Source organism: Podarcis muralis, chromosome 5 (genome assembly GCF_964188315.1).
Source record: "Podarcis muralis chromosome 5, rPodMur119.hap1.1, whole genome shotgun sequence".
Classification (NCBI taxonomy): Eukaryota; Metazoa; Chordata; class Lepidosauria; order Squamata; family Lacertidae; genus Podarcis; species Podarcis muralis.
The window spans coordinates 56,150,650-56,162,961 of NC_135659.1; positions in this window are offsets into that span (position 1 = coordinate 56,150,650).

Here is a 12,312-nt window from a genome sequence, read left to right on the forward strand (position 1 = left end):
TGTAGTTTGTCTACCTTTGGTCTCCACCATATGTGATGAGCGCAAAGGCACTTTTTCCTCTCTCGCCATTGGGCCCACTCACTTAGAGAATTTGCCCCCACCTCACTGAAGAACCCTTAACCCGAAGGTTTCTTTTCCTTTCCTCTTAAAATTCTAACCCAGAGTATCCTGCAGGGGACCTTTGTGAGGGGATATTTAGTAAGTTGGAGTCTCAGACAGGTTTTCGTTAAATAAACAATAAAGATTTATTTAAGGCAAGATAGCATGTAACACAAATGGATTAAACTTAGGTTACTTCAGGCATACAGTACAATTACACTTTAATTCTTCCTCAGTTGTTTTTGCGTTATAGGTTTGGTACCTTTATACGGTGATACTTTCTTTCAGTTATCCTCTCCCTTTAACAATCCTGCTCCTGAGGTACCTTAAGCAATAGACCCAAGGGCTCTCCACACCCCCTCCCTTCACTGGGTTTGGGAGTTTCTTCTTTTCCTTAGAAGAATCTCCCCCTCCAGACTAGATTTGAGTTCCAAGTAGGCTGTTCCTTTCCAGCTCCTACTTCTCCTGGCTCAACCTCTGCCTCCCAGTAAAATTCCGGTCTATTCCTCCTACAGGACACCACACGCCGTCCTTCACAGTACACTCAGAATGGAAGTTGTTTTTCCCCAGAACCAACTCTCGAATTCACTCTTTCTACCTCAACCTGTCTCCCTACCTATCTCTCGACCTCTCCAACCTCTATTCCAACCCACTCACCCAGCCTTACTCTACCTAACCATCTCTCAAATCCTCTCCTTTTAAACTCTCCCTCCTGGAACAATGGCCAGTCGGAGGCTGCTGTTCATTAACCATTTGCTGGCAGGGAAAAACAAAACGAAACACTTTTTGATCCAACCGGTCCAGCAAAACCAACTTTTTCATCACACCCTGCACTCAGCTCTCTGCTGTGCCTCCTAGAAGCCATCAGTATGCAACAGCAGCCACACCCTGGGAACAGTTTCGACTGGCCAGCTAAACCTGGTGAGGGTAGCGGATGAGTCTCAAACAGTTAGGGACTTCCCCTACATGCAAAGACAGGCTCTGGCAGATGGTGCAGATGAGACCAATAATGGGTCTAACATAGGGTTGCCATATGTCCAGAATTTCCCAGACATAGCCAGGATTTGGCCGTTGAAAACAGTGTCTGGGCGGAAATTGCTTAAATGTCAGAAGTGTAGAAAAAAAGCTCAAAAAACTTTGCCAAAATGTCTGGATTTTCACTTTTGAAATAAGGCAACCCTGGAGTCAAGAAGGTGGTTTCTGCACAAGCTGTAGAGGGAAGTGAGGGGCAGATGGGGCTTGTCAACCTGGGAAAGTAGCCCATCTAGGAGAAGGAAAACTGATCCTACACCTCTGCTGCCTTGTGGGACATCCTACATAAATCTGAAGTGGGGTCCCTAAGATGGTTGGATGGAGTCTTGTATGCCTGGTATGCCTCCTTCTGGCAACTAATGCAGCCAAGCTGGTGCCAAATATATTGCTCTGCTTTCCTTTGAACTACAGAGGTACCTCGGGTTACATACGCTTCAGGTTACATATGCTTCAGGTTACATACTCCACTAACCCAGAAATATTACCTTGGGTTAAGAACTTTGCTTCAGGATGGGAACAGAAATCGTGCCCTGGTGGTGTGGCGGCTGCAGGAGGCCCCATTAGCTAAAGTAGTGCTTCAGGTTAAGAACAGTTTCAGGTTAAGGACAGACCTCCAGAACAAATTAAGTTCTTAACCCGAGGTACCATCCGGGCAGCCCAGGACCTCCATACACACTGCCCAGACTTGTGCCCCAAGGAAGTACCTTCAGTGCTGCTAACACAGTGGTTGGACTTTACCCCCAGAAGCACACTCCATTTTCTCTTGAGACAGACGGATGCTACAAAAATTTCTCAGCCTGAAATATTCTATTTCTGTTTCTATTTAAGCTATAGGTGAGTCAGTGTCTACTATTTTGAGTGGAGCAGGAACCCTATGATTATCAACAAATATGTTGAAACCAAGGAGACGCCTTACAATACTTCATAGTTAAAAAATTATGTATTGTAATGAGTTTACTTGGTTTCAGCATAGGTGGTTCCCGCTCCACTCAGGATAGTGGAGAACTGGCTCTCATCGTCATCAACCTCCCAATATTCTGGCAATAATTAGACTTTAGTCACTGAAACCACTGGTGTTTCTTCTTGGCATTGCACGAAATGACTGTACTCAGGTCAAGAAAGTTCATCACACAGAGGTCCGTATTACTTTTGTGAAGAGATGCAATTCTTGCACGCCTTATTCCCCAAGTACTAAAACCTTGTGAGAGCCAGATGGGGCCAGATTTAGGTTTGATGAGCCCCTAAGCTACTGGAGGTAATGGGGCCCTTTATATGTCCAGCTGTCCTTTGTTAACAACAAATTGTCGCTGTTTTTTGTGTTGAATATATGCTATATGGTAATTTATGGACCTAATAGGTATCTAAAGCCATTGGCACATAACGAATAGGAGCCTACACAACAAAAAACACTTGCTGTATGCAGGTTTTATTTGTTTTTTTATTTTATGCTTTGGAAATGTACATCCAGGTTTTTCCCCCCTTTAATTTTTTGGGGGCCCCCAAGAGAGTGGTGCCCTAAGCTATAGCTTGTTTAGCTTATATGTAAATCCGGCAGTAGACCCAGGTGTGGAATCAGGAGCAATTCATTCAGCACTTCTGCCTTGTTCAAAACTACATTTGCGGCGCTTGAGATATTTCCCAAATTTGTGGTGAAGCAGTTGCCTGCCTGATTCACCACAAGTATGGCTCACCATGCTGATTCAGCATGTCCGTACCGTGTCATTGCAAGCCTTTAGAAAGTGAACTGAGCAAAGGAATGTTGCAAGCCCTAATTTGTGGTTATGTTGAAGCAAGCAGATGAATGCTTCACCATGACTATGGTGATCACTTGTGAGCACAGTACTCTAGCTGGTAGTGGGGTGGAATGGTCCTAGGAAGCCATATATTTACTGGCCAAATATACCATATTTTTTGCACCATAACACTCACTTTTTTCCTCCTAGAAAGTAAGGGGAAATGTCTGTGCGTGTTATGGAGCGAATGCCTGCAGGTGGCGGGGGGGGGGGGATCTGCTGCAGTCGTGAGCCATGGTTCCCCTTCCTTCCCTCCTCCATGGTTACAAAGCATGGTTCCACATGGATCCTCAGGATTTTTGCATTGGGCTACTCCAAACTCACTGTCAGATCACATGTCTGTGGCCACAGCATGAACCACAAAAATCATATATCCACTATTTCGTTTAGAATTTTTTTTTTCTTGTTTTCCTCCTCTAAAAACTACGTGCGTGTTATGGTCTGGTGCGTGTTATAGAGCGAAAAATATGGTATGTATGGGCAACCACAATGCCAGTCTCAAACACATTTCCTTGGGAGTGAGACTGGATTACCAAGTTCTTTTTAGATATGATAGAACCATTGACAGGTGACTCGTACCCATCGTTTTTGCAGAGTGGGAATTTCTTCTGATCCTGTCCCTAACATGAGGAGATGTTAATGAAATTATTGGAAATTCTCATAAGATGGTTTTAACTGGCTGAGAACACATTTCTGTTCATAATGGACATTTTTTAAAATCCTTCCTTTGCTCTAGGACTTTATGATCATGATATAGCTTTCAGCCTTGCTTTTAATATCTCTGTCCTTGACTGGTACATCATAAACTGATGGAAGCACTAACTATCATTTAACATGATCCAGAGAAAAGGCTTAAAATTTAATCTGAGGAAAAGGTGCCAGGTTCTTTGGTGATTCATGGGCACATTTCTCATATTGTGTTTGGAACAAACCATAAAACAGATTTAAGAAATGAGCTACAAAATGGATTAGCTGCTCTTCAGGAACAGCTTAGCTGAACTATAATGTAAATAGGCAAGCTGTCTGTTTTGTTCTAGTAGCTGAAAGGTGATAATAACCTTTTTGTGCTGCTTGTTGCTGTTGGAGCAACCACTTTATCAGAAGCAGTAGACAATTTAACTTTCACTTCCCCTCAAAGAACCCTGAGAATGGTATTTCTCCCAGAGGTGGACTAGGGATCTGTGCTAGAGAAATCACACTGATACAACCATAATTCCCAGAGTTCCTTGGGAGAAGCCATGACACTTGCCATTTTCCAGACTGCTTTAACTTTGTAGTACAGATGTGACTGTAGACACAATCAACAGAATTGAAGTAAAGGAGTTGCCAGTTCTTGATTTTCTCTAAGCATCTGTTATGTACTAAGCTTGGATCCTAGAAGGTAGGATCCTAGAATGCAACAACTGATTGGCCTGCAGTAGCAGCCCAATCAGGCTCCAGGAGGGAAGCAGAATCAACCAATCAGACGGGACTCATTGTGTAAATGTATATAAAGCCTGAGGTTTGGGGGGAAATTCACTCACTGTTTTACGAGCTGCAGTAAAAAGCATGAAATCCCTACATGACTCCATATTTCAGCATCCATTCATACCTAAGGCTGCATCCAAAGAACATCATTCCCCAGCAACTATAGTCTTTAAAATGTAGGGTTTTAGAGTTGATAGTCTGCACCAGGCATAGGCAAACTCGGCCTACATGTTTTGGGACTACATCTCCCATCACCCCTAGCTAACAGGACCATTGGTAAGGGATGATGGGAGTTGTCGTCCTAACACATCTGGAGCAGTGGCGTAGCGTGGGGGGTGCCAGGGGTGCCGGCCGCACCGGGCGCAACTTCTGGGGGGGCGCGCTCGCTGCCTCCGGAATCGCCCAGAGCCCCATGGCAGCGGCTCTCAGCGCTCGCTGCGGAAGGCGCGCCAGGCAGCCCCTCCTCACCGACGGGCAGCGTTCGCCTGCGGGGCTCGGCCAGCGCGCAGGGCTGGCCGCATGGAGTTGCCGGGGAGCCACCGCCGCCTGCCACGCCGCCCTGGCTGCTTCAGCCGCGTCCGACAGCCGGCTTGAGGCTCCTTCCGGCCAGGTCTCCCGATGGGGTGCTGCGGGCGGAGGCTTCGGCACCAAGCGCCACGCTGCCCACCCGCCCCGACGGGGCCCGCCCACCCGTTTGCCCCAGAGTAGAGCCGTCAGTATTAATGACCATGGTTAGGGGTTAGGGGGCGCAAATTACTTGCCTTGCCCCGGGTTAGGGGGCGCAAATTACTTGCCTTGCCCCGGGTGCTGACTACCCACGCTACGCCGCTGATCTGGAGGGCTGAGTTTGTCTATGCCTGGTTTGCACAGTGCCAGTTGTACTGATCCTGCTGGTTTTATCTGGACTTAACCAGTCAACCAGGAGGGGGGAGGGTTCATCCCTGCCACATGTGGCTTGTGGGATTCAGGTGCACTGATTCAGTATTCAGTGTGGCTGATTCAGCCAAATGAAGTACTGTCTGGAAGCACCTTAAAGTCTCAGTGACACTTTCTGCTGCTTAGATTTAAGGAACCTTCAGAGCTGTTTCACACATTCTGATAAGCAACAAAAAGCACTATTTCACAGAATTGTGTGCAAAAGGGAACTTGCATGTCTCTCCCTTGGTAAGTTTCAAATGCATGTGGGACTCATGCACTTTGCCATGCCTCCTCTCTTTCCATGTGTCTTAGAGATCTATGGAAATTTTGCAAATACCGAGGTGCTTCAAATCCAGAATTAGATTTTAAACAGTGTGCAGTCTCCTTTCTAAGAGTCACAAGAAAAAATGGATTACTTACTATCTGTGGGTACTGTAATCTGTTTCCTAGATCTGCATTGAGTGCATCTTACAGAAGTGGCTCCAAAAAACTTAGCATGGTCACAGCTCATTCTGATGTATCCTTTCCATACATGTGTGTTTGTTTTGTGGGTTTACTTCAAGTTGTGATCCTGAGAGTACCAAACATGTTGGAATCAGAAATGTTTAGGTGGTTCAGTGTTGTCCATCTGCAACTGATGTCAGGTTTCCAAGGAGCTCAGCCCCAAGTAATATACTAAACAATGGTTTACATGTCCGAAGAAGCTTCGTACCTGGAAGCAGCTGCAATTGCCGTAATGAATTGAATCCCACAGCAGGTTATTCATTGAATGCTTTCAGGATTCATGCATGTGGCTTTTTTGCAGTGTGATGTTAGCCTTCCCAGGGTCTTCATAGTCCCATTTGACACATATATATGGAAATCTCTTTGAACATTCTAATCAAATTGCATTTCAGTGATGATTGAATAATGATACCAAGTACTTTTAAATCCTCTGGGATTAAAGGTGCCATATGAAATATATGTTACCTTCAAGGCATTTTGTTAAAAGGAAGTGTCATGATCCTGTAAACAAAATTCACTAAATGCTCATTTTTATAGGCGATAAACTGAGAAGTGCGACTCATTCTTCAGTTCTCTCTTATAGTTTACAGCTTTGTCAGAACTTTCTGATTGATTTACTGACAAGCAAGCAAGCAGAGTTTGAAGGCTTCATCATAATGTATAATTCCACTCAGGCAATTATGGAGGCTGAATGAGTCAGCGGATGTTCAGGAGCGGCATTGTCCAGTTACTCAAATGGGCTTTGTCAACAACAGGCTTTTATAGTAGGGTCAAATTTCAGACGAAACCTAGTTGACTCACCTGGAGGAAGTATTTCTCATAGTCAGAAAAATAGGTGGGTTTGCAATCTCAGCTGCTCAGGTACATATAATTCGAATCCAAAGGCAGGCTGCTGTCTTGGTCAATATATATATACATCATATCATTTCATGCTTCTACTTTCAGAGAAATGGGCAATTCTAGGTATCCCCTCTTCCTTTGGAGAGTGCTGGAAATGTAAAGGGTCTTCGTAAGTACAGATGTATCACTTGAGTTGGTTTTAGAAGTATGCAGATGCAAGGACACAGACAACACCTGATTCATAGTAACACCAGCATTGTGGCATTCTAAAGCTAACCTCTCCCATTTAACTCTATTAGCAAAGTTGCAAATTAACCTCAAACTACTGCTATTCAGCCCACCCTACCCCATTCATATATAAACTAGTTTTCCATCCCCAACCGGAACAGGCGGAGGTTGCACACAGTCAAATATTTGGAATAGCAAATGCCCATCACTGTTGACTAAGCATTGGATGGGATCTCAAAGGTCTTTTGGTCCAGCATTGGTGAAGGAAGCCTCTCCGGCACCTGGGGCGGTGCAAATCACCCATAGGGAGGAATGGGATGGGGCGGGCGGCACCCATTCCTGCCCCCCTCCGTTTTTGCTCACCTGCCTCCTTCCCGTCCTCTCCCCAATCTGCCTGCCTCCTCCAGGCGGGAGTGCAGGGTAAGGACATGCTGCCCCCATGACTCCCCATGACCCAGGGGGCGGGGCGATCACGTCCGGCCAGGGGGTGCGCTCTGGCCTGGCGGCCAGGCTGGGGGGGGGGGTGCAATCCAGCATAGCTGCGATCGGGCCCAGCCAGGATTTTGTCACCCCCCTCAGGGATGGCACCCAGTGTGTGCCGCCCCCCCACTCCACCTCTGTGGTCCAGCCCCTTGCTAATGTAGGAAGTCCACTACTGCAGCACCCTTGATATTTGGCCACCCAGTCTCTGCTTTAAGACCTCCAGTGAAGGAGGACCCAACATCATCTGAGGCTGTTTCATTGCTGAACAGCTCATACTATCATGAACTTCTTGATGTAGGGGAAACCTAGAAAGGTAGCCTTTTTGTGTCACAGAATAGTATGGCTGTCTTGCACTAAATTATGCCAAGCAGTTGTCCAGATTCATAAAACTACACCAAGTAGCGCAATTACAACTTCCTAGAGCATGCACATGGATAAATACGGCTGAAACGAGCATTTATCATGTGTGCATAAGTTTCATAGTAAATTGTACATCACATTTTCCAGGCCAGAACTTCATAACAGATGAAGCAGCCCCCAATCCACATTACGGACATTCTCTGTTTCCTTATATTTAAATAACCTCTTTTGATCTAGCCATTTTCTAAAGAGCGGAATGTGATGCTGCCGTGATTCAGCAGAACAAGTGATGAAGGAATAGCGTCCCCCAAATCTAAAGCTTTTAAAACCAGTCTGTCTGTTGTTTTGCCCAGAGGGAAGGAAATTGATTTCCTGTGGGAGCCAAGTGGAGATACGGTTCCCTGATTACTTAGCAGCTAGGGAGGTTGCATTTTCCAGACCCTTGTCCAGCTAGTAGTAACATCAGCAGAAAAAACAAACCCTTAATCTCCAAGGTCCCTCTTCTTTTGAAGTATATGTAGTGGATGAATGAAGCTTACTAGGGCTTCTGGCTGTGAAGAAGATGGTTTTATTCACATCTTCTAGTGGAGGTTATAAGGGACGCAGGTGGCGCTGTGGGTTAAACCACAGAGCCTAGGGCTTGCCGATCAGAAGGTTGGAGGTTCAAATCCCTGCAACGAGGTGAGCTCCTGTTGCTCGGTCCCTGCTCCTACCAACCTAGCAGTTCAAAAGCACATCAAGTGCAAGTAGATCAATAGGTACCGCTCCAGCGGGAAGGTAAACGGCGTTTCCGTGCGCTGCTCTGGTTCGCCAAAAGCGGCTTAGTCATGCTGGCCACATGACCTGGAAGCTGTACGCTGGCTCCCTTGGCCAATAAAGCGAGATGAGCACCGCAACCCTGGAGTCGTCTGCGACTGGACCTAACGGTCAGCGGTCCCTTTACCTTTAGTAGAGGTTATAATAGGGGTGGGAAATCTTTTTCAGGGCCACATTCCCCTCTGATCAGCTTTCTGAGGGCCAAGAGGCAAAAGTGGATGCATGCAGATTTTCGTACCAATGTCAAAATTGGGATGCTTATTTTTTGGTCCGGTGCTCTGTTGTGAGCCAGCTGATTCATGTCAGAGTGTGTGGCCCAAAACCAGCGTCTTTTGGTCCTGAGCTCTTGTGGGAACCAGCTGATTCATGCAAGAGTGAGACCAAAAAACAAGCACCTTTTGGTCCTGCGCTCTGCTGCAAGCCAACTGACTCAAATGCCATTGTGCTGGACCAAAAACTGGGACATACCAGGATGCAATCGGAAGCTGAGATGGCTTCTGTAATTCTGGGATGTCCTGCTTGAATCAGGACAGTTGAACGGTATGAATTTTATCTTTGTACAGTAGGCTAGTTTCTATACACACCCATCTCTGTCCTCCATCCAGACAAGCAACAGGTATTGTCAGAGGTCCAGGGCGCCTTCCAGGCAGGCAAAAGACTTCAGGTGTGAAACAGTGGCAGGGAGTGGTATGGCCTGAGGAGAATTCCAAGGGCAAGAGAAAGAAGCTTGGAGGGTCACAGCCTGGAGTTATATCACTGGGAAAGAGATTGGTAATAATATAAATACTGAACATGGGGTGGTTAGCGATCCCATTACATTTCACACAGAAACTTCCTTCCCTCTTTCTTTTCTACCACTGTTACTTTTCCTTTTCTCCCTCCACTCCTCTTACGAGAGGCCAGGACAACTACCAACAGAACTGCAGCATTAGTTCTAGAACTAAAAGCAAAAGTAGAACCACCTTACAGAATCAAATGTAAATAATCACCAACTTTCATTGTACAAATGGCGTCACTCCTGCTATGCCCCCAAAGCCGGCAGGAACAAAGTGGTCTTAAGCTGCTGCCTGAATGATTGTGCTGTGGGGGACAATCCAGTATATATGAGAGGGGTATGGGGGCTGAACAACAGTAGTTTGAGGTTATTTTGCAAAGTCGCTAACAGAGTTTCAGGGCGGAGGTTGGCATTATACCACCTCTGTAAGGGAGCCTGTACTGAAAGTTGCAATCTTATAATTGCATATTAGGAAATAGAGGTATAATTTATTTTGGAAATGCATATGAAACCAGTGAAGCGTGCCACATAATACCCATTCTGCATTTCTAAGAACTCGATCACTGAGTGTGGCAGCACCTGCACTTTGCAATTCTCTGCCTACTGAGATCAATAGTACTGTTTTTGGCCCCTGCTGAAAACATTCTTGTTTAGACAAGTCTACCCAGATGTTGAGAAAGTTGAGGTCATTTTAATCTGCTTTAGGATTTTAAATTTTGTAAAAGTCAGGTTGTGATTCTTTCCTCGGTTTTCTTGTTTTATCTTTTTGCAAACCGCTTTGAGGTTGTTTTGCTTTTTTCTTTTTTTCCAATCAAGAACAGCGGTGTCTTACCCATAGAGGGTAGTGGTGCGGGGCGCCAAGTTCTGGAGGGCGCCAGAAAAGAGGCGGAGGCTGGATGCGGCGCCTCCTGGCATCAGCTTGCCACCCTCGTGCACCTCCGCCATGCCGTGCCGTGCCGAAGCAGCGCCACACCCGGAGCCTCCATCTGCCATGGCCACTGCGGCATGAAACAGCCAGCTGAGCCGGGAGGTGCTGCGTCCAGCCTTCCCCACTGCCCTCTAGCCGCTGCCTGCCTCCTCCAGCCCCGCCAGCAGTGCTGCCCTCCCTAAAAAAGGATTGACAACTCTGGGAAATGGGGGGGGGGCTGGGGGGCTGGGGGGAGCTTTGCACCACGGCGCCCGATATGCTTAAGACAGCTCTGATCAAGAGGCGTATAAATTTTATGAAATAAAGAAATAAAACCACAACACCCTGCTACTTAACATTATTCCCCCGATAGTGATGGTGTTTGGCCATGTATATGGAGCTGGTGTGACCTTCGCCCTACAATCAATTCATCTTTCAAGGAAGTAGGAAGCACAAGGAAACTATTAAGGGTGTATGTTTACTTCTGATTAAATGAAGGCAAGAGACCTGCGTGCTTAGTGTGGTCCTGACTACGCTGCCAATGGAGTCGCTAGGCATTCAGAGTCTAGTTGCTGAAACTTCTGTGCCAGACGAAGCTGGTTAGGATTTCCAATCCCTACCGGATAATGCCTGTCTGCTTCCCCGGCCAGCCTCACTTTCCATCCGGCTGCGGCCTCCGTCCCACTGCTGGTCGGTCCAGTGGCTGCTAATGGCAGCTGTTAATTGTTCTTCTGTTCCGTGCTATATTTAATTCCCCACTCATTTTTACCCCCCTTAATCGTATTAAAAAGACAGAATTTCCCGAGGGAAGGTTATTGCCTCAACTATGGAAATTTACCTGCAAGTCACACAGAGCTATGCCAAGAGGGGATTGAATGTATTTTAAAACCAGAACTCAAAGTGACTTCATTCCTGAATTTGTTTAACTCTTTATCAAAAAGAAAAGGAGGATTTGGTACCATATCCACCCTGCCCACCCCCTGCCACTGACAATCATTGTCTAATTTCTAAAAAGCCACATGGTTAGGTTTAATTTTATCCAGAAGACAGACTCTAATCCTAAATGTGTTTGCATATGGCTATTTGCTCAATGACATGAGAAATGCACTCCTTACATGTTCAGAGTTTCTTTTGCCTTATTTCTTCACAGTGTCCGGGATTATTGTGCCTGGGGCTCACAACTAATTTTCTGAGGGCCAAACTATATGAGGTACGCCTCTTTCCCCCCTTTAATTAATTACTGGTGGGATGTGTACACCGACACATGTTATCAAGATTGTGGCATGAGGAGAGGGAGGTTTATCCCTTTCTTACCCACCCACAATCAGAATGAAAACCAGTGCCCTGCACCCACCAAGCAGCCTTGAGGTTAGAAAACAGTTTATGAATTTACGGTATATCAGTTATGAATTTAACAAGTCCTTCTGAAAATTCAGCAGCATTTGAGTGTGAATTTCTCGCAATAGACAGATATTTGTAAGCAATTTGTCCTAATATATACATTTTGGGAGAGCAATACTTCCTACAGCATTTGTGTCTGCTATTTTAAACAACAGATGCTTTTTATGCATACTTTAGCATGTTCATTTTTGTACACATTACTTGCCTAGAAAACTGCGTTGCAAATTTCGATGGATGGCTGTGTTTTGGTATGCATCTTGTTTTGGAAGAGTGAATTGGGTAAATTTGCCTTTAAATGTGGAATGAACTGAATTTCTCCCCCCTCCCTGCTCTCAACCCACCATTTACTGGACTTGTGGCTGTCAATAGCAGTCGGGTTCCCTTGCATGTGCCCTGCATTCGTAGCAACATGCACATTTTATAATGTCCGTGGGAGACAATGCGCTGCTATTGCTGCCTCCCAATGGAATCAAGTTGCCAACGGCTATGCTACGCTTGCAAGTGGGCTAGGCTGCCAACCCCTGATAAGGATTGTTCTCCATTGAAGAGTGAGCAGATATAAATTCAGACCAGCCAGCGTGGAAGACTGGGGCAGGAAAACCTCTGGGGAATGGGAGGTTCCTGCACAACATCCTTTTGTCTGGTAACCTCCTCAATAGCTGCCCTGTTTCCTAAAGATTAGCGAGTGG